General features: G+C 42.9%; 16 non-coding genes across 16 annotated transcripts; 13 read left to right on the top strand and 3 right to left on the bottom strand.

Annotated features, from left to right (window-relative positions):
* Window positions 1-49: 49 nt before the first annotated feature.
* Window positions 50-140, bottom strand: trnar-ucu (transfer RNA arginine (anticodon UCU)). Its single transcript is given in 2 exon segments — window positions 50-85; window positions 104-140. It is a non-coding gene; the product is annotated as a tRNA-Arg (tRNA).
* Window positions 141-1386: 1246 nt separating this feature from the next.
* trnat-agu (transfer RNA threonine (anticodon AGU)) lies at window positions 1387-1460 on the bottom strand. Its single transcript has one exon. It is a non-coding gene; the product is annotated as a tRNA-Thr (tRNA).
* Window positions 1461-2037: 577 nt separating this feature from the next.
* trnar-ucu (transfer RNA arginine (anticodon UCU)) lies at window positions 2038-2128 on the bottom strand. Its single transcript is given in 2 exon segments — window positions 2038-2073; window positions 2092-2128. It is a non-coding gene; the product is annotated as a tRNA-Arg (tRNA).
* A 5240-nt stretch (window positions 2129-7368) lies between these two features.
* On the top strand, window positions 7369-7478 carry trnal-caa (transfer RNA leucine (anticodon CAA)). The gene is made up of 2 exons: window positions 7369-7406; window positions 7440-7478. It is a non-coding gene; the product is annotated as a tRNA-Leu (tRNA).
* Window positions 7479-9459: 1981 nt separating this feature from the next.
* trnan-guu (transfer RNA asparagine (anticodon GUU)) lies at window positions 9460-9533 on the top strand. The gene has a single exon. It is a non-coding gene; the product is annotated as a tRNA-Asn (tRNA).
* An 85-nt stretch (window positions 9534-9618) lies between these two features.
* On the top strand, window positions 9619-9692 carry trnat-agu (transfer RNA threonine (anticodon AGU)). Its single transcript has one exon. It is a non-coding gene; the product is annotated as a tRNA-Thr (tRNA).
* A 1241-nt stretch (window positions 9693-10933) lies between these two features.
* Window positions 10934-11024, top strand: trnar-ucu (transfer RNA arginine (anticodon UCU)). The gene is given in 2 exon segments: window positions 10934-10970; window positions 10989-11024. It is a non-coding gene; the product is annotated as a tRNA-Arg (tRNA).
* Window positions 11025-11442: 418 nt separating this feature from the next.
* Window positions 11443-11516, top strand: trnan-guu (transfer RNA asparagine (anticodon GUU)). Its single transcript has one exon. It is a non-coding gene; the product is annotated as a tRNA-Asn (tRNA).
* An 86-nt stretch (window positions 11517-11602) lies between these two features.
* Window positions 11603-11676, top strand: trnat-agu (transfer RNA threonine (anticodon AGU)). Its single transcript has one exon. It is a non-coding gene; the product is annotated as a tRNA-Thr (tRNA).
* Window positions 11677-12917: 1241 nt separating this feature from the next.
* trnar-ucu (transfer RNA arginine (anticodon UCU)) lies at window positions 12918-13008 on the top strand. Its single transcript is given in 2 exon segments — window positions 12918-12954; window positions 12973-13008. It is a non-coding gene; the product is annotated as a tRNA-Arg (tRNA).
* Window positions 13009-13587: 579 nt separating this feature from the next.
* Window positions 13588-13661, top strand: trnat-agu (transfer RNA threonine (anticodon AGU)). Its single transcript has one exon. It is a non-coding gene; the product is annotated as a tRNA-Thr (tRNA).
* A 1237-nt stretch (window positions 13662-14898) lies between these two features.
* Window positions 14899-14989, top strand: trnar-ucu (transfer RNA arginine (anticodon UCU)). Its single transcript is given in 2 exon segments — window positions 14899-14935; window positions 14954-14989. It is a non-coding gene; the product is annotated as a tRNA-Arg (tRNA).
* A 578-nt stretch (window positions 14990-15567) lies between these two features.
* trnat-agu (transfer RNA threonine (anticodon AGU)) lies at window positions 15568-15641 on the top strand. The gene has a single exon. It is a non-coding gene; the product is annotated as a tRNA-Thr (tRNA).
* Window positions 15642-16878: 1237 nt separating this feature from the next.
* trnar-ucu (transfer RNA arginine (anticodon UCU)) lies at window positions 16879-16969 on the top strand. The gene is given in 2 exon segments: window positions 16879-16915; window positions 16934-16969. It is a non-coding gene; the product is annotated as a tRNA-Arg (tRNA).
* A 578-nt stretch (window positions 16970-17547) lies between these two features.
* On the top strand, window positions 17548-17621 carry trnat-agu (transfer RNA threonine (anticodon AGU)). Its single transcript has one exon. It is a non-coding gene; the product is annotated as a tRNA-Thr (tRNA).
* A 1748-nt stretch (window positions 17622-19369) lies between these two features.
* On the top strand, window positions 19370-19460 carry trnar-ucu (transfer RNA arginine (anticodon UCU)). The gene is given in 2 exon segments: window positions 19370-19406; window positions 19425-19460. It is a non-coding gene; the product is annotated as a tRNA-Arg (tRNA).
* The last annotated feature ends 725 nt before the right edge of the window (window positions 19461-20185 follow it).

The raw sequence follows: 20185 nt of genomic DNA, 5'->3' as shown, positions 1-20185 counted from the left end.
CGAGCAGATTTTCCATTGTAAAAAAACTAGTATGTTCTCTCACCATTAGCGACTCTGGTGGGACTCGAACCCACAACCTTTGAATGCCCTTACAAATTATGCCTAGAAGTCCAATGCGCTATCCATTGCGCCACAGAGCCCATACATCCTTCCATGATGCTCATTTCTACAAACGCAAAACACGGTTTTCATCCAAAATGGGTCCACATCAGTCATTCCTTGCCAACAAACTGAGAATCAAAAAGTGAAAAGAGTGCAGTTAATCTGTGTGTGCAGGGATACTTTTCCATCTTATTCCAATTTGTAACAGCAGCGCATTTTCTGTCGTTGTAAATGATTTGCATGCTTGAATGGACAACTGAGTAGTAGTAGGTTTGAGATGGGCCGGTAATTATTTAGCACTGTGGCATCAAGACTGCTCTTCTTTAAGACAGGCTTAATGACTGCAGTTTTAAGGATCTTGGGAAAATTCCAGATCCAAGCAACATGTTGACTTTTTGATTGATTGGAGCCAACAGACTGCTCACCATAGACTTTAAAAATCTAGTAGGCAATGCATAAAGGCAGCATGTAGTGGAACTCAGACTTGTGGTGATCTCTTGGAAAGTTTTGTCAGCCACAAATGCAAAATGGGTTAACTCCAGTTGTCTAGCTGGCTGCGTGCTTGTTATCTGCAAATAATGGTATTTTTAATGTTCTGAACTGAGTCTTGCAAAGAAGACTGCAAACTCATTGCACCTGGAGAAATACAGAAACCATCAAAGTAACATTTACCACACTGTAATTTGAAATATTAACCCGCTTTGTCATTAGCAGGTCCAGAGTGTGCCCTTTGCCCTTGGTGGGGCCACTCAGGTGCTGAGTAAGACCAAAGCTTCTGAGGACAGCGCCAAACTCTTTAGAAGAAGACGAGGTTGAGCGGGACGTGAAGGAAGGAAGGAACAGTCACTCACGTACGGGAAACTCCTACCAAGCAGTGGCCAGCCTATAGCACACTGGGATTCTGTGGTAATTGAACCAAATTTAGCAGTTCCTTTCATCAGTTAATAACACAAGCAGGCTTTCCTATTTACCAATGTAGATAACAGGGGTTACAACAGTGACTCTGGTGGGTCTCGAACTCACAGCCTTTGAATGCCTTTGCAACTTTTGTCTGATTCCCCTTTTTCACAAAAGCAAAACAGTCATCCAAAAACGGTCTACATCAATCAATCAATCAATCAATCCTTACCATCAAACTGAGAAACAAGGAGTGAAAAGAGTGCATTTACTCTGTTTATTCAGGGATACTTTTCAATCTCTAATTAAAAAATGTAAAAGAGCTCTTTCGGGTGATAAGTTTTTCTGTACATGTAAACAACTGATTTGCTTGAAAGGCTATCATGAAGGCACTGCTGGGATTTGAACCCAGGATCTCCTGTTTACTAGACAGGCACTTTGACCATCTAAGCCACAGCGCCTCTTAAAAGCTGCTCCAACCTGTTTCAGCTAGATATTCAGTGACCAATATTACCTCATAGATTTTGCCTGCTATACCTCTTCCAATCGTCCCTGGGTGGGCTCGAACCACCAACCTCCCGGTTAACAGCCGAGCACGCTGCCCAATTGCGCCACAGAGACAAACAGCCCTCTCAATAAAATATTTGCGAGTCGACAAGCCGCAATATCTTTTTTTTTTAAGCGAGCCAGCAACATTCGAAAGTTCAGCCCCTGTCCAATCAACTGTGTTTAATGGAGAGCGAGGGCATCAATCTTTCTACCTTTGAGCTAAATCCCCTGTACCAATGTAGCTATAAAAAACTGGAAGTCTTTCAATCAATCGACTCTCGCCAATTTATTGCGCACTCAATATCCTGCAGTTAATCTGGATATTGAGGAAAAATTGCAAGATAATGTTATTTGACATAATGCCGATGTATTTGCTTACTTTTTCAAGCACACTTGGCAATTGAACCTCGTTCAGCAGTGCCTTTCATAAGATAGTAAAGCGAGCAGATTTTCCATTGTAAAAAAACTAGTATGTTCTCTCACCATTAGCGACTCTGGTGGGACTCGAACCCACAACCTTTGAATGCCCTTGCAAATTATGCCTAGAAGTCCAATGCGCTATCCATTGCGCCACAGAGCCCATACATCCTTCCATGATGCTCATTTCCACAAACGCAAAACACGGTTTTCATCCAAAATGGGTCCACATCAGTCATTCCTTGCCAACAAACTGAGAATCAAAAAGTGAAAAGAGTGCAGTTAATCTGTGTGTGCAGGGATACTTTTCCATCTTATTCCAATTTGTAACAGCAGCGCATTTTCTGTCGTTGTAAATAATTTGCATGCTTGAATGGACAACTGAGTAGTAGTAGGTTTGAGATGGGCCGGTAATTATTTAGCACTGTGGCATCAAGACTGCTCTTCTTTAAGACAGGCTTAATGACTGCAGTTTTAAGGATCCTGGGAAAATTCCAGATCCAAGCAACATGTTGACTTTTTGATTGATTGGAGCCAACAGACTGCTCACCATAGACTTTAAAAATCTAGTAGGCAATGCATAAAGGCAGCATGTAGTGGAACTCAGACTTGTGGTGATCTCTTGGAAAGTTTTGTCAGCCACAAATGCAAAATGGGTTAACTCCAGTTGTCTAGCTGGCTGCGTGCTTGTTATCTGCAAATAATGGTATTTTTAATGTTCTGAACTGAGTCTTGCAAAGAAGACTGCAAACTCATTGCACCTGGAGAAATACAGAAACCATCAAAGTAACATTTACCACACTGTAATTTGAAATATTAACCCGCTTTGTCATTAGCAGGTCCAGAGTGTGCCCTTTCCCCTTGGTGGGGCCACTCAGGTGCTGAGTAAGACCAAAGCTTCTGAGGACAGCGCCAAACTCTTTAGAAGAAGACGAGGTTGAGCGGGACGTGAAGGAAGGAAGGAACAGTCACTCACGTACGGGAAACTCCTACCAAGCAGTGGCCAGCCTATAGCACACTGGGATTCTGTGGTAATTGAACCAAGTTTAGCAGTTCCTTTCATCAGTTAATAACACAAGCAGGCTTTCCTATTTACCAATGTAGATAACAGGGGTTACAACAGTGACTCTGGTGGGTCTCGAACTCACAGCCTTTGAATGCCTTTGCAACTTTTGTCTGATTCCCCTTTTTCACAAAGCAAAACAGTCATCCAAAAACGGTCTACATCAATCAATCAATCCTTACCATCAAACTGAGAAACAAGGAGTGAAAAGAGTGCATTTACTCTGTTTATTCAGGGATACTTTTCAATCTCTAATTAAAAAATGTAAAAGAGCTCTTTCGGGTGATACGTTTTTCTGTACATGTAAACAAATGATTTGCTTGAAAGGCTATCATGAAGGCACTGCTGAGATTAGAACCCAGGATCTCCTGTTTACTAGACAGGCACTTTGACCATCTAAGCGCCTCTTAAATGCTACTCTAACCTGTTTCAGCTAGATATTCAGTGACCAATATTACCTCGTAGATTTTGCCTGCTATACCTCTTCCAATGGTCCCTGGGTGGGCTCGAACCACCAACCTCCTGGTTAACAGCCGAGCGCGCTGGCCAATTGCGCCACAGAGACAAACAGCCCGCTAAATAAAATATTTGCGACTCGACAAGCCGCAATATCTTTTTTTTTAAAGCGAGCCAGCAACATTCGAAAGTTCAGCCCCTGTCCAATCAACTGTGTTTAATGGAGAGGGAGGGCATCAATCTTTCTACCTTTGAGCTAAATCCCCTGTACCAATGTAGCTATAAAAAAACTGGAAGTCTTTCAATCAATCGACTCTCGCCAATTTATTGCGCACTCAATATACTGCAGTTAATCTGGATATTGAGGAAAAATCGCAAGATAATGTTATTTGACATAATGCCGATGTATTTGCTTACTTTTTCAAGCACACTTGGCAATTGAACCTCGTTCAGCAGTGTCTTTCATCAGATGGTAAAGCGAGCAGATTTTCCATTGTAAAAAACTAATATGTTCTCTCACCATTAGCGACTCTGGTGGGTTTCACGATTCAGGGACTTACGCATAGTCTAATCAAACAAACAATAGTCAATAACTCTTTCGTGTAGTTTATTTATCAAATGGGCAATCAAAAAGGGCACCGGAGCAGAAATGCGCACAGGTAAATCACAGGTGATGTTATATCAGATTTAACAACAGATTTCATGCAGATAATGTTAAACCAGGGTTTTGCCTTTGATAATCAAACGTGTCTGTGCTAATCTATATCAAAAAGAGGGAAAGTGAGAAGCTAAGGGAGGAGGAACAGCTGAGTTCTACCCAAATCACGCCACAAAAGAACCGCACACTGAACTCGGCTTACGATTTTGTAGAACTCGGTCCGGCTGGTCCTTGTCCGCGGACGAGATCCGTGGCGAGGCAGGGGCGTGGAGCGGTGTGGCGGGCGAAGGCAGTGGCGTGCCGCGATGTCCGTGACGCGGGGCGGCAGCGGTGGCGCGAGACGGCGCGTAGAGCGGTGTGGCGGGCGAAGGCAGTGGCGTGCCGAGATGTCCGTGACGCGGGGCGGCAGCGGTGGCGCGAGGTGGCGCGTGGCGATGTCCGGGAGTTCCTTTGCGGTAGAACGCTTTAGCGGCGTGTTAGCTCCTCACGCGGCCTTTACTCAGATGAGAACGTAGCGCTGATCCACGTAAACGGCGTAGATTACTTCAAAAATAGGAGAAGCGAAGTAGAAAAGAAAGTCTCTGTCCGGTTTAGCGCTTAAGCTTAGTTCCAGGTGTTTCCAGGTGTTTTCAGAGTTCAGGGGGGCGATGAGGCTGGCCTAGTCTTGTCGACCCACGTGGCGGACGCTTTGTTGAGACAAAGGAAAAGTAAACAGGCTCGTCCGTGGAGACGGCTTCAAAGAGATAGACAAAGGCTTGAACAAAAAAAAAAAGAAGAAGAGAGCAAGAAGAGAAGAGAGGAGAAGAGAGCGTTCCAAGCTCGGAGCGTCTTTTTGTCACCTAGCGCCGCAGGGCACGCTGGGAGCGAAAGGGGCGGGCGCTACTGCGACGACACTTTAAACACTTTTGGCAGTTTGTGCACATTATTTCTTGAGGTAGATACATTTTACATCTTCTTTCACCTGTGATGGGCACTCGAGTTAAAGCATTGGGAATATAAAACCTTAAACAGTGGAAAAATACGTAACACAAGGTGAAACATGCGGTGTACGGAGTTGATTCGGACAAACATTCATGGCATAATCACATAAAACATAGTTTTCATCGGGGCGTCCTCCTGTAAGACTGTGGGGGAGAAGGTCTGTTATCGCCAAAGTCACAGCGGCTCCCTGCGGTGAGGGAGAGAGGGAGAAAGAAAACCCCCCAATGTTCAAAGAGAGATTTTCTGTTATCTGGCCGTGGAATGTCCATCTCCATTCCCCTACACTTGCAATGAGTTCAAATATAGGACAAACCGATTGTCAGGAGTGGGATTAGAACCCATTCCTCCACTTGTAGACCAAATTTGCTTACGCTTAGGTAGGAGTTTACCTTGACCCTGACACCTTGGACATTTCAGCGATGCTGACATTGAGCTCCCTTATCTCAAAGATAACGTTCCAAAAATCAGTACAAAGTAAATGCTTTGGCAACCTTACACTAGATGAAGTCTTTCCAATTATGTACAGTCCATATAAAGAGATGACTTTAACAGGTGATGAGAATTGAGTGAAATAGTTGAAATCTCATTGTTACAGAGGGTTTAATAATTCTTCTTTCGGTTCCAACAGAAGAAAATTTATGACCAAGATTTCACGGGTTGTAAAGGCAAGCAGTCCATAAAGCTTAAAATCAACTCCGCCCAACGTGGGGCTCGAACCCACGACCCTGAGATTAAGAGTTTTATATTCCCAATGCTTTAACTCGAGTGCCCATCACAGGTGAAAGAAGATGTAAAATGTATCTACGCTCCCAGCGTGCCCTGCGGCGCTAGGTGACAAAAAGACGCTCCGAGCTTGGAACGCTCTCTTCTCCTCTCTTCTCTTCTTGCTCTCTTCTTCTTTTTTTTTTGTTCAAGCCTTTGTCTATCTCTTTGAAGCCGTCTCCACGGACGAGCCTGTTTACTTTTCCTTTGTCTCAACAAAGCGTCCGCCACGTGGGTCGACAAGACTAGGCCAGCCTCATCGCCCCCCTGAACTCTGAAAACACCTGGAAACACCTGGAACTAAGCTTAAGCGCTAAACCGGACAGAGACTTTCTTTTCTACTTCGCTTCTCCTATTTTTGAAGTAATCTACGCCGTTTACGTGGATCAGCGCTACGTTCTCATCTGAGTAAAGGCCGCGTGAGGAGCTAACACGCCGCTAAAGCGTTCTACCGCAAAGGAACTCCCGGACATCGCCACGCGCCACCTCGCGCCACCGCTGCCGCCCCGCGTCACGGACATCTCGGCACGCCACTGCCTTCGCCCGCCACACCGCTCTACGCGCCGTCTCGCGCCACCGCTGCCGCCCCGCGTCACGGATATCGCGGCACGCCACTGCCTTCGCCCGCCACACCGCTCCACGCCGCTGCCTCGCCACGGATCTCGTCCGCGGACAAGGACCAGCCGGACCGAGTTCTACAAAATCGTAAGCCGACTTCAGTGTGCGGTTCTTTTGTGGCGTGATTTGGGTAGAACTCAGCTGTTCCTCCTCCCTTAGCTTCTCACTTTCCCTCTTTTTGATATAGATTATTATAGACACGTTTGATTATCAAAGGCAAAACCCTGGTTTAACATTATCTGCATGAAATCTGCTGTTAAATCTGATATAACATCACCTGTGATTTACCTGTGCGCATTTCTGCTCCGGTGCCCTTTTTGATTGCCCTTTTGATAAATAAACTACACGAAAGAGTTATTGACTATTGTTTGTTTGATTAGACTATGCGTAAGTCCCTGAATCGTGAAACACCCTTCAGACCTTTTAACGAGCGCGATTAAGGACCGTATCTTAGCTTTTTGGGTTTTACCCTGGTGCCCCGTCTTGTCTCGTTTCTGCTAAGAAATCTTCCTTAATCGTAAACTGAATACCTGTAGTTTGAGACCCTACACAAGGATGTGAATAGCCTGTTGGCTCCTGCTTCACTAAAGGTTCTATATCCATTCACTACACAGCTTTCTTGGATGCACTACTGCTGTTACGGCTCTCGACTGACATCTCAATTGCAATAGACTTTAAAAAGAAGCATTAGCTTGATGTGGACTTTTAAAGGACGCAGTAGTTTGATGTGACAACAACCACATCAAACTCCTTTAAAAAGAGACAGCAGTTTGATGTGTTTTTTTACCAAAGTATAGGTACGGTCATTTGTGCTACTGTAATAACGGATCTGATTCTGTATACTCACAGTTCACACAAATAAAGTGTCAGGATGGCCGAGCGGTCTAAAGCGCCAGACTCAAGGTAAACTCCTTCCTCGCCACAGGGGATTCTGTTCTCTGAATGGCGGCGTGGGTTCAAATCCCACTCCTGACAAAAAAAAAATATTTCCTTTGGAAAGGAAGCCATTTTTACATCCTAAATTACAAGCACATATGTGTGACAATGGACTGAAAACTTGTCGTATTGGCTTAAGATTTCAAATGAAGTGTTACTTCCGATGATGAATTGTGATGGCCGATCTACTACGTAGATGCTGTACTGTCAAAGCATTGAGTACATTCAAAGTGAACTGTATCATATGTCTTATACTGTAATTGTGACCACTCACTGAGAAATTAAAGTGATTAATTTACCAGACTTAGAACTGAAAAATTCTGGGTTTTCTGAAAGAGCTCTTTTACATTTTTTAATTAGAGATTGAAAAGTATCCCTGAATAAACAGAGTAAATGCACTCTTTTCACTCCTTGTTTCTCAGTTTGATGGTAAGGATTGATTGATTGATGTAGACCGTTTTTGGATGACTGTTTTGCTTTTGTGAAAAAGGGGAATCAGACAAAAGTTGCAAAGGCATTCAAAGGCTGTGAGTTCGAGACCCACCAGAGTCACTGTTGTAACCCCTGTTATCTACATTGGTAAATAGGAAAGCCTGCTTGTGTTATTAACTGATGAAAGGAACTGCTAAACTTGGTTCAATTACCACAGAATCCCAGTGTGCTATAGGCTGGCCACTGCTTGGTAGGAGTTTCCCGTACGTGAGTGACTGTTCCTTCCTTCCTTCACGTCCCGCTCAACCTCGTCTTCTTCTAAAGAGTTTGGCGCTGTCCTCAGAAGCTTTGGTCTTACTCAGCACCTGAGTGGCCCCACCAAGGGCAAAGGGCACACTCTGGACCTGCTAATGACAAAGCGGGTTAATATTTCAAATTACAGTGTGGTAAATGTTACTTTGATGGTTTCTGTATTTCTCCAGGTGCAATGAGTTTGCAGTCTTCTTTGCAAGACTCAGTTCAGAACATTAAAAATACCATTATTTGCAGATAACAAGCACGCAGCCAGCTAGACAACTGGAGTTAACCCATTTTGCATTTGTGGCTGACAAAACTTTCCAAGAGATCACCACAAGTCTGAGTTCCACTACATGCTGCCTTTATGCATTGCCTACTAGATTTTTAAAGTCTATGGTGAGCAGTCTGTTGGCTCCAATCAATCAAAAAGTCAACATGTTGCTTGGATCTGGAATTTTCCCAAGATCCTTAAAACTGCAGTCATTAAGCCTGTCTTAAAGAAGAGCAGTCTTGATGCCACAGTGCTAAATAATTACCGGCCCATCTCAAACCTATTACTACTCAGTTGTCCATTCAAGCATGCAAATTATTTACAACGACAGAAAATGCGCTGCTGTTACAAATTGGAATAAGATGGAAAAGTATCCCTGCACACACAGATTAACTGCACTCTTTTCACTTTTTGATTCTCAGTTTGTTGGCAAGGAATGACTGATGTGGACCCATTTTGGATGAAAACCGTGTTTTGCGTTTGTGGAAATGAGCATCATGGAAGGATGTATGGGCTCTGTGGTGCAATGGATAACGCATTGGACTTCTAGGCATAATTTGCAAGGGCATTCAAAGGTTGTGGATTCGAGTCCCACCAGAGTCGCTAATGGTGAGAGAACATACTAGTTTTTTTACAATGGAAAATCTGCTCGCTTTACTATCTGATGAAAGGCACTGCTGAACGAGGTTCAATTGCCAAGTGTGCTTGAAAAAGTAAGCAAATACATCGGCATTATGTCAAATAACATTATCTTGCAATTTTCCCTCAATATCCAGATTAACTGCAGGATATTGAGTGCGCAATAAATTGGCGAGAGTCGATTGATTGAAAGACTTCCAGTTTTTTTATAGCTACATTGGTACAGGGGATTTAGCTCAAAGGTAGAAAGATTGATGCCCTCACTCTCCATTAAACACAGTTGATTGGACAGGGGCTGAACTTTCGAATGTTGCTGGCTCTCTTTAAAAAAAAGATATTGCGGCTTGTCGACTCGCAAATATTTTATTGAGCGGGCTGTTTGTCTCTGTGGCGCAATTGGCCAGCGCGCTCGGCTGTTAACCGGGAGGTTGGTGGTTCGAGCCCACCCAGGGACGATTGGAAGAGGTATAGCAGGCAAAATCTATGAGGTAATATTGGTCACTGAATATCTAGCTGAAACAGGTTGGAGTAGCTTTAAGAGGCGCTGTGGCTTAGATGGTCAAAGTGCCTGTCTAGTAAACAGGAGATCCTGGGTTCAAATCCCAACAGTGCCTTCATGATAGCCTTTCAAGCAAATCAGTTGTTTACATGTACAGAAAAACTTATCACTGAAAGAGCTCTTTTACATTTTTTAATTAGAGATTGAAAAGTATCCCTGAATAAACAGAGTAAATGCACTCTTTTCACTCCTTGTTTCTCAGTTTGATGGTAAGGATTGATTGATTGATTGATGTAGACCGTTTTTGGATGACTGTTTTGCTTTTGTGAAAAAGGGGAATCAGACAAAAGTTGCAAAGGCATTCAAAGGCTGTGAGTTCGAGACCCACCAGAGTCACTGCTGTAACCCCTGTTATCTACATTGGTAAATAGGAAAGCCTGCTTGTGTTATTAACTGATGAAAGGAACTGCTAAATTTGGTTCAATTACCACAGAATCCCAGTGTGCTATAGGCTGGCCACTGCTTGGTAGGAGTTTCCCGTACGTGAGTGACTGTTCCTTCCTTCCTTCACGTCCCGCTCAACCTCGTCTTCTTCTAAAGAGTTTGGCGCTGTCCTCAGAAGCTTTGGTCTTACTCAGCACCTGAGTGGCCCCACCAAGGGCAAAGGGCACACTCTGGACCTGCTAATGACAAAGCGGGTTAATATTTCAAATTACAGTGCGGTAAATGTTACTTTGATGGTTTCTGTATTTCTCCAGGTGCAATGAGTTTGCAGTCTTCTTTGCAAGACTCAGTTCAGAACATTAAAAATACCATTATTTGCAGATAACAAGCACGCAGCCAGCTAGACAACTGGAGTTAACCCATTTTGCATTTGTGGCTGACAAAACTTTCCAAGAGATCACCACAAGTCTGAGTTCCACTACATGCTGCCTTTATGCATTGCCTACTAGATTTTTAAAGTCTATGGTGAGCAGTCTGTTGGCTCCAATCAATCAAAAAGTCAACATGTTGCTTGGATCTGGAATTTTCCCAAGATCCTTAAAACTGCAGTCATTAAGCCTGTCTTAAAGAAGAGCAGTCTTGATGCCACAGTGCTAAATAATTACCGGCCCATCTCAAACCTATTACTACTCAGTTGTCCATTCAAGCATGCAAATTATTTACAACGACAGAAAATGCGCTGCTGTTACAAATTGGAATAAGATGGAAAAGTATCCCTGCACACACAGATTAACTGCACTCTTTTCACTTTTTGATTCTCAGTTTGTTGGCAAGGAATGACTGATGTGGACCCATTTTGGATGAAAACCGTGTTTTGCGTTTGTGGAAATGAGCATCATGGAAGGATGTATGGGCTCTGTGGCGCAATGGATAACGCATTGGACTTCTAGGCATAATTTGCAAGGGCATTCAAAGGTTGTGGGTTCGAGTCCCACCAGAGTCGCTAATGGTGAGAGAACATACTAGTTTTTTTACAATGGAAAATCTGCTCGCTTTACTATCTGATGAAAGGCACTGCTGAACGAGGTTCAATTGCCAAGTGTGCTTGAAAAAGTAAGCAAATACATCGGCATTATGTCAAATAACATTATCTTGCAATTTTCCCTCAATATCCAGATTAACTGCAGGATATTGAGTGCGCAATAAATTGGCGAGAGTCGATTGATTGAAAGACTTCCAGTTTTTTTATAGCTACATTGGTACAGGGGATTTAGCTCAAAGGTAGAAAGATTGATGCCCTCGCTCTCCATTAAACACAGTTGATTGGACAGGGGCTGAACTTTCGAATGTTGCTGGCTCTCTTTAAAAAAAAAGATATTGCGGCTTGTCGACTCGCAAATATTTTATTGAGCGGGCTGTTTGTCTCTGTGGCGCAATTGGCCAGCGCGCTCGGCTGTTAACCGGGAGGTTGGTGGTTCGAGCCCACCCAGGGACGATTGGAAGAGGTATAGCAGGCAAAATCTATGAGGTAATATTGGTCACTGAATATCTAGCTGAAACAGGTTGGAGTAGCTTTTAAGAGGCGCTGTGGCTTAGATGGTCAAAGTGCCTGTCTAGTAAACAGGAGATCCTGGGTTCAAATCCCAACAGTGCCTTCATGATAGCCTTTCAAGCAAATCAGTTGTTTACATGTACAGAAAAACTCATCACTGAAAGAGCTCTTTTACATTTTTTAATTAGAGATTGAAAAGTATCCCTGAATAAACAGAGTAAATGCACTCTTTTCACTCCTTGTTTCTCAGTTTGATGGTAAGGATTGATTGATTGATTGATGTAGACCGTTTTTGGATGACTGTTTTGCTTTTGTGAAAAAGGGGAATCAGACAAAAGTTGCAAAGGCATTCAAAGGCTGTGAGTTCGAGACCCACCAGAGTCACTGCTGTAACCCCTGTTATCTACATTGGTAAATAGGAAAGCCTGCTTGTGTTATTAACTGATGAAAGGAACTGCTAAATTTGGTTCAATTACCACAGAATCCCAGTGTGCTATAGGCTGGCCACTGCTTGGTAGGAGTTTCCCGTACGTGAGTGACTGTTCCTTCCTTCCTTCACGTCCCGCTCAACCTCGTCTTCTTCTAAAGAGTTTGGCGCTGTCCTCAGAAGCTTTGGTCTTACTCAGCACCTGAGTGGCCCCACCAAGGGCAAAGGGCACACTCTGGACCTGCTAATGACAAAGCGGGTTAATATTTCAAATTACAGTGCGGTAAATGTTACTTTGATGGTTTCTGTATTTCTCCAGGTGCAATGAGTTTGCAGTCTTCTTTGCAAGACTCAGTTCAGAACATTAAAAATACCATTATTTGCAGATAACAAGCACGCAGCCAGCTAGACAACTGGAGTTAACCCATTTTGCATTTGTGGCTGACAAAACTTTCCAAGAGATCACCACAAGTCTGAGTTCCACTACATGCTGCCTTTATGCATTGCCTACTAGATTTTTAAAGTCTATGGTGAGCAGTCTGTTGGCTCCAATCAATCAAAAAGTCAACATGTTGCTTGGATCTGGAATTTTCCCAAGATCCTTAAAACTGCAGTCATTAAGCCTGTCTTAAAGAAGAGCAGTCTTGATGCCACAGTGCTAAATAATTACCGGCCCATCTCAAACCTATTACTACTCAGTTGTCCATTCAAGCATGCAAATTATTTACAACGACAGAAAATGCGCTGCTGTTACAAATTGGAATAAGATGGAAAAGTATCCCTGCACACACAGATTAACTGCACTCTTTTCACTTTTTGATTCTCAGTTTGTTGGCAAGGAATGACTGATGTGGACCCATTTTGGATGAAAACCGTGTTTTGCGTTTGTGGAAATGAGCATCATGGAAGGATGTATGGGCTCTGTGGCGCAATGGATAACGCATTGGACTTCTAGGCATAATTTGCAAGGGCATTCAAAGGTTGTGGGTTCGAGTCCCACCAGAGTCGCTAATGGTGAGAGAACATACTAGTTTTTTTACAATGGAAAATCTGCTCGCTTTACTATCTGATGAAAGGCACTGCTGAACGAGGTTCAATTGCCAAGTGTGCTTGAAAAAGTAAGCAAATACATCGGCATTATGTCAAATAACATTATCTTGCAATTTTCCCTCAATATCCAGATTAACTGCAGGATATTGAGTGCGCAATAAATTGGCGAGAGTCGATTGATTGAAAGACTTCCAGTTTTTTTTATAGCTACATTGGTACAGGGGATTTAGCTCAAAGGTAGAAAGATTGATGCCCTCGCTCTCCATTAAACACAGTTGATTGGACAGGGGCTGAACTTTCGAATGTTGCTGGCTCTCTTTAAAAAAAAAGATATTGCGGCTTGTCGACTCGCAAATATTTTATTGAGCGGGCTGTTTGTCTCTGTGGCGCAATTGGCCAGCGCGCTCGGCTGTTAACCGGGAGGTTGGTAGTTCGAGCCCACCCAGGGACGATTGGAAGAGGTATAGCAGGCAAAATCTATGAGGTAATATTGGTCACTGAATATCTAGCTGAAACAGGTTGGAGTAGCTTTTAAGAGGCGCTGTGGCTTAGATGGTCAAAGTGCCTGTCTAGTAAACAGGAGATCCTGGGTTCAAATCCCAACAGTGCCTTCATGATAGCCTTTCAAGCAAATCAGTTGTTTACATGTACAGAAAAACTTATCACTGAAAGAGCTCTTTTACATTTTTTAATTAGAGATTGAAAAGTATCCCTGAATAAACAGAGTAAATGCACTCTTTTCACTCCTTGTTTCTCAGTTTGATGGTAAGGATTGATTGATTGATGTAGACCGTTTTTGGATGACTGTTTTGCTTTTGTGAAAAAGGGGAATCAGACAAAAGTTGCAAAGGCATTCAAAGGCTGTGAGTTCGAGACCCACCAGAGTCACTGCTGTAACCCCTGTTATCTACATTGGTAAATAGGAAAGCCTGCTTGTGTTATTAACTGATGAAAGGAACTGCTAAATTTGGTTCAATTACCACAGAATCCCAGTGTGCTATAGGCTGGCCACTGCTTGGTAGGAGTTTCCCGTACGTGAGTGACTGTTCCTTCCTTCCTTCACGTCCCGCTCAACCTCGTCTTCTTCTAAAGAGTTTGGCGCTGTCCTCAGAAGCTTTGGTCTTACTCAGCACCTGAGTGGCCCCACCAAGGGCAAAGGGCACACTCTGGACCTGCTAATGACAAAGCGGGTTAATATTTCAAATTACAGTGCGGTAAATGTTACTTTGATGGTTTCTGTATTTCTCCAGGTGCAATGAGTTTGCAGTCTTCTTTGCAAGACTCAGTTCAGAACATTAAAAATACCATTATTTGCAGATAACAAGCACGCAGCCAGCTAGACAACTGGAGTTAACCCATTTTGCATTTGTGGCTGACAAAACTTTCCAAGAGATCACCACAAGTCTGAGTTCCACTACATGCTGCCTTTATGCATTGCCTACTAGATTTTTAAAGTCTATGGTGAGCAGTCTGTTGGCTCCAATCAATCAAAAAGTCAACATGTTGCTTGGATCTGGAATTTTCCCAAGATCCTTAAAACTGCAGTCATTAAGCCTGTCTTAAAGAAGAGCAGTCTTGATGCCACAGTGCTAAATAATTACCGGCCCATCTCAAACCTATTACTACTCAGTTGTCCATTCAAGCATGCAAATTATTTACAACGACAGAAAATGCGCTGCTGTTACAAATTGGAATAAGATGGAAAAGTATCCCTGCACACACAGATTAACTGCACTCTTTTCACTTTTTGATTCTCAGTTTGTTGGCAAGGAATGACTGATGTGGACCCATTTTGGATGAAAACCGTGTTTTGCGTTTGTGGAAATGAGCATCATGGAAGGATGTATGGGCTCTGTGGCGCAATGGATAACGCATTGGACTTCTAGGCATAATTTGCAAGGGCATTCAAAGGTTGTGGGTTCGAGTCCCACCAGAGTCGCTAATGGTGAGAGAACATACTAGTTTTTTTACAATGGAAAATCTGCTCGCTTTACTATCTGATGAAAGGCACTGCTGAACGAGGTTCAATTGCCAAGTGTGCTTGAAAAAGTAAGCAAATACATCGGCATTATGTCAAATAACATTATCTTGCAATTTTCCCTCAATATCCAGATTAACTGCAGGATATTGAGTGCGCAATAAATTGGCGAGAGTCGATTGATTGAAAGACTTCCAGTTTTTTTATAGCTACATTGGTACAGGGGATTTAGCTCAAAGGTAGAAAGATTGATGCCCTCGCTCTCCATTAAACACAGTTGATTGGACAGGGGCTGAACTTTCGAATGTTGCTGGCTCTCTTTAAAAAAAAAGATATTGCGGCTTGTCGACTTGCAAATATTTTATTGAGCGGGCTGTTTGTCTCTGTGGCGCAATTGGCCAGTGCGCTCGGCTGTTAACCGGGAGGTTGGTGGTTCGAGCCCACCCAGGGACGATTGGAAGAGGTATAGCAGGCAAAATCTATGAGGTAATATTGGTCACTGAATATCTAGCTGAAACAGGTTGGAGTAGCTTTTAAGAGGCGCTGTGGCTTAGATGGTCAAAGTGCCTGTCTAGTAAACAGGAGATCCTGGGTTCAAATCCCAACAGTGCCTTCATGATAGCCTTTCAAGCAAATCAGTTGTTTACATGTACAGAAAAACTTATCACTGAAAGAGCTCTTTTACATTTTTTAATTAGAGATTGAAAAGTATCCCTGAATAAACAGAGTAAATGCACTCTTTTCACTCCTTGTTTCTCAGTTTGATGGTAAGGATTGATTGATTGATGTAGACCGTTTTTGGATGACTGTTTTGCTTTTGTGAAAAAGGGGAATCAGACAAAAGTTGCAAAGGCATTCAAAGGCTGTGAGTTCGAGACCCACCAGAGTCACTGCTGTAACCCCTGTTATCTACATTGGTAAATAGGAAAGCCTGCTTGTGTTATTAACTGATGAAAGGAACTGCTAAATTTGGTTCAATTACCACAGAATCCCAGTGTGCTATAGGCTGGCCACTGCTTGGTAGGAGTTTCCCGTACGTGAGTGACTGTTCCTTCCTTCCTTCACGTCCCGCTCAACCTCGTCTTCTTCTAAAGAGTTTGGCGCTGTCCTCAGAAGCTTTGGTCTTACTCAGCACCTGAGTGGCCCCACCAAGGGCAAAGGGCACACTCTGGGCCTGCTAATGACAAAGCGGGTTAATATTTCAAATTACAGTGTGGTAAATGTTACTTTGATGGTTTCTGTATTTCTCCAGGTGCAATGAGTTTGCAGTCTTCTTTGCAAGACTCAGTTCAGAACATTAAAAATACCATTATTTGCAGATAACAAGCACGCAGCCAGCTAGACAACTGGAGTTAACCCATTTTGCATTTGTGGCTGACAAAACTTTCCAAGAGATCACCACAAGTCTGAGTTCCACTACATGCTGCCTTTATGCATTGCCTACTAGATTTTTAAAGTCTATGGTGAGCAGTCTGTTGGCTCCAATCAATCAAAAAGTCAACATGTTGCTTGGATCTGGAATTTTCCCAAGATCCTTAAAACTGCAGTCATTAAGCCTGTCTTAAAGAAGAGCAGTCTTGATGCCACAGTGCTAAATAATTACCGGCCCATCTCAAACCTACTACTACTCAGTTGTCCATTCAAGCATGCAAATTATTTACAACGACAGAAAATGCGCTGCTGTTACAAATTGGAATAAGATGGAAAAGTATCCCTGCACACACAGATTAACTGCACTCTTTTCACTTTTTGATTCTCAGTTTGTTGGCAAGGAATGACTGATGTGGACCCATTTTGGATGAAAACCGTGTTTTGCGTTTGTGGAAATGAGCATCATGGAAGGATGTATGGGCTCTGTGGCGCAATGGATAGCGCATTGGACTTCTAGGCATAATTTGCAAGGGCATTCAAAGGTTGTGGGTTCGAGTCCCACCAGAGTCGCTAATGGTGAGAGAACATACTAGTTTTTTTACAATGGAAAATCTGCTCGCTTTACTATCTGATGAAAGGCACTGCTGAACGAGGTTCAATTGCCAAGTGTGCTTGAGAAAGTAAGCAAATACATCGGCATTATGTCAAATAACATTATCTTGCAATTTTTCCTCAATATCCAGATTAACTGCAGTATATTGAGTGCGCAATAAATTGGCGAGAGTCGATTGATTGAAAGACTTCCAGTTTTTTTATAGCTACATTGGTACAGGGGATTTAGCTCAAAGGTAGAAAAATTGATGCCCTCGCTCTCCATTAAACACAGTTGATTGGACAGGGGCTGAACTTTCGAATGTTGCTGGCTCTCTTTAAAAAAAAAGATATTGCGGCTTGTCGACTCGCAAATATTTTATTGAGCGGGCTGTTTGTCTCTGTGGCGCAATTGGCCAGCGCGCTCGGCTGTTAACCAGGAGGTTGGTGGTTCGAGCCCACCCAGGGACGATTGGAAGAGGTATAGCAGGCAAAATCTATGAGGTAATATAGGTCACTGAATATCTAGCTGAAACAGGTTGGAGTAGCTTTTAAGAGGCGCTGTGGCTTAGATGGTCAAAGTGCCTGTCTAGTAAATAGGAGATCCTGGGTTCAAATCCCAGCAGTGCCTTCATGACAGCCTTTCAAGCAAATCAGTTGTTTACATGTACAGAAAAACTTATCACTGAAAGAGCTCTTTTACATTTTTTAATTAGAGATTGAAAAGTATCCCTGAATAAACAGAGTAAATGCACTCTTTTCACTCCTTGTTTCTCAGTTTGATGGTAAGGATTGATTGATTGATGTAGACCGTTTTTGGATGACTGTTTTGCTTTTGTGAAAAAGGGGAATCAGACAAAAGTTGCAAAGGCATTCAAAGGCTGTGAGTTCGAGACCCACCAGAGTCACTGTTGTAACCCCTGTTATCTACATTGGTAAATAGGAAAGCCTGCTTGTGTTATTAACTGATGAAAGGAACTGCTAAATTTGATTCAAATACCACAGAATCCCAGTGTGCTATAGGCTGGCCACTGCTTGGTAGGAGTTTCCCGTACGTGAGTGACTGTTCCCTCCTTCCTTCACGTCCCGCTCAACCTCGTCTTCTTCTAAAGAGTTTGGCGCTGTCCTCAGAAGCTTTGGTCTTACTCAGCACCTGAGTGGCCCCACCAAGGGCAAAGGGCACACTCTGGACCTGCTAATGACAAAGCGGGTTAATATTTCAAATTACAGTGTGGTAAATGTTACTTTGATGGTTTCTGTATTTCTCCAGGTGCAATGAGTTTGCAGTCTTCTTTGCAAGACTCAGTTCAGAACATTAAAAATACCATTATTTGCAGATAACAAGCACGCAGCCAGCTAGACAACTGGAGTTAACCCATTTTGCATTTGTGGCTGACAAAACTTTCCAAGAGATCACCACAAGTCTGAGTTCCACTACATGCTGCCTTTATGCATTGCCTACTAGATTTTTAAAGTCTATGGTGAGCAGTCTGTTGGCTCCAATCAATCAAAAAGTCAACATGTTGCTTGGATCTGGAATTTTCCCAAGATCCTGTTACGGCAGTTTCCTGTAAACAATGATCAAGTAAAGAGTAACCAGGCAATAACTTGAAGCAGAAACAGAGTCTCTCGGTCTCTCTCAAAAGGTGGAAGTTTATTCACGTGCACAGTGGATAAACACCCTCACTTTCCCTAAGACAAGTTCGTTCTGTCCCTACCTAACTTTACAAGTTACAAAGTACACCTTTTATAGGTGGTAACAAACATAACATAATCACAACCCAAATCAGCTCAAAAAGAGATAGACCAGACTATCACGTCCGTGACGGTTCAGCTCTCTCTTCAGAGGTTTAATCAAAGACCATTTCCACACTGAATCCGGTCCTGACGCATTAATTGATGATTAAGAGGCGCCGGACAGTAGATATTCAGTATAATCAGGACCTCATATTCTTATCCCATCTGCACACAGGAGAACAACAAAGATATTAATTCCGTGACATGTCATGGCCTAAAACAACATTAGAATGACATGACATGACCCATTTTCTGCCATTACAATCCTTAAAACTGCAGTCATTAAGCCTGTCTTAAAGAAGAGCAGTCTTGATGCCACAGTGCTAAATAATTACCGGCCCATCTCAAACCTACTACTACTCAGTTGTCCATTCAAGCATGCAAATCATTTACAACGACAGAAAATGCGCTGCTGTTACAAATTGGAATAAGATGGAAAAGTATCCCTGCACACACAGATTAACTGCACTCTTTTCACTTTTTGATTCTCAGTTTGTTGGCAAGGAATGACTGATGTGGACCCATTTTGGATGAAAACCGTGTTTTGCGTTTGTGGAAATGAGCATCATGGAAGGATGTATGGGCTCTGTGGCGCAATGGATAGCGCATTGGACTTCTATGCATAATTTGTAAGGGCATTCAAAGGTTGTGGGTTCCAGTCCCACCAGAGTCGCTAATGGTGAGAGAACATACTACTTTTTTTACAATGGAAAATCTGCTCGCTTTACTATCTGATGAAAGGCACTGCTGAACGAGGTTCAATTGCCAAGTGTGCTTGAAAAAGTAAGCAAATACATCGGCATTATGTCAAATAACATTATCTTGCAATTTTTCCTCAATATCCAGATTAACTGCAGGATATTGAGTGCGCAATAAATTGGCGAGAGTCGATTGATTGAAAGACTTCCAGTTTTTTTATAGCTACATTGGTACAGGGGATTTAGCTCAAAGGTAGAAAGATTGATGCCCTCGCTCTCCATTAAACACAGTTGATTGGACAGGGGCTGAACTTTCGAATGTTGCTGGCTCTCTTTAAAAAAAAAGATATTGCGGCTTGTCGACTCGCAAATATTTTATTGAGCGGGCTGTTTGTCTCTGTGGCGCAATTGGCCAGCGCGCTCGGCTGTTAACCGGGAGGTTGGTCGTTCGAGCCCACCCAGGGACGATTGGAAGAGGTATAGCAGGCAAAATCTATGAGGTAATATTGGTCACTGAATATCTAGCTGAAACAGGTTGGAGTAGCTTCTAACCCTTTAAGCGCCAAAGTCTCAGAAATGCAACTTTACCGTACAAGGAAATTAATGAAATAATAGTAGAAAATGAATCACTTCAGTCATTGGTCGGTTCGGTGCAACTTCCCTTTATTAGCCAGGTATGATCCAGGGCAGATCCGGTAAG

Source organism: Eucyclogobius newberryi, unplaced genomic scaffold, assembly GCF_026437365.1.
Source record: "Eucyclogobius newberryi isolate DKJ021-1_F unplaced genomic scaffold, fEucNew1.0.hap1 SCAF_8, whole genome shotgun sequence".
Classification (NCBI taxonomy): domain Eukaryota; kingdom Metazoa; phylum Chordata; class Actinopteri; order Gobiiformes; family Gobiidae; genus Eucyclogobius; species Eucyclogobius newberryi.
This window is presented reverse-complemented; position numbering and strand designations above follow the sequence as displayed.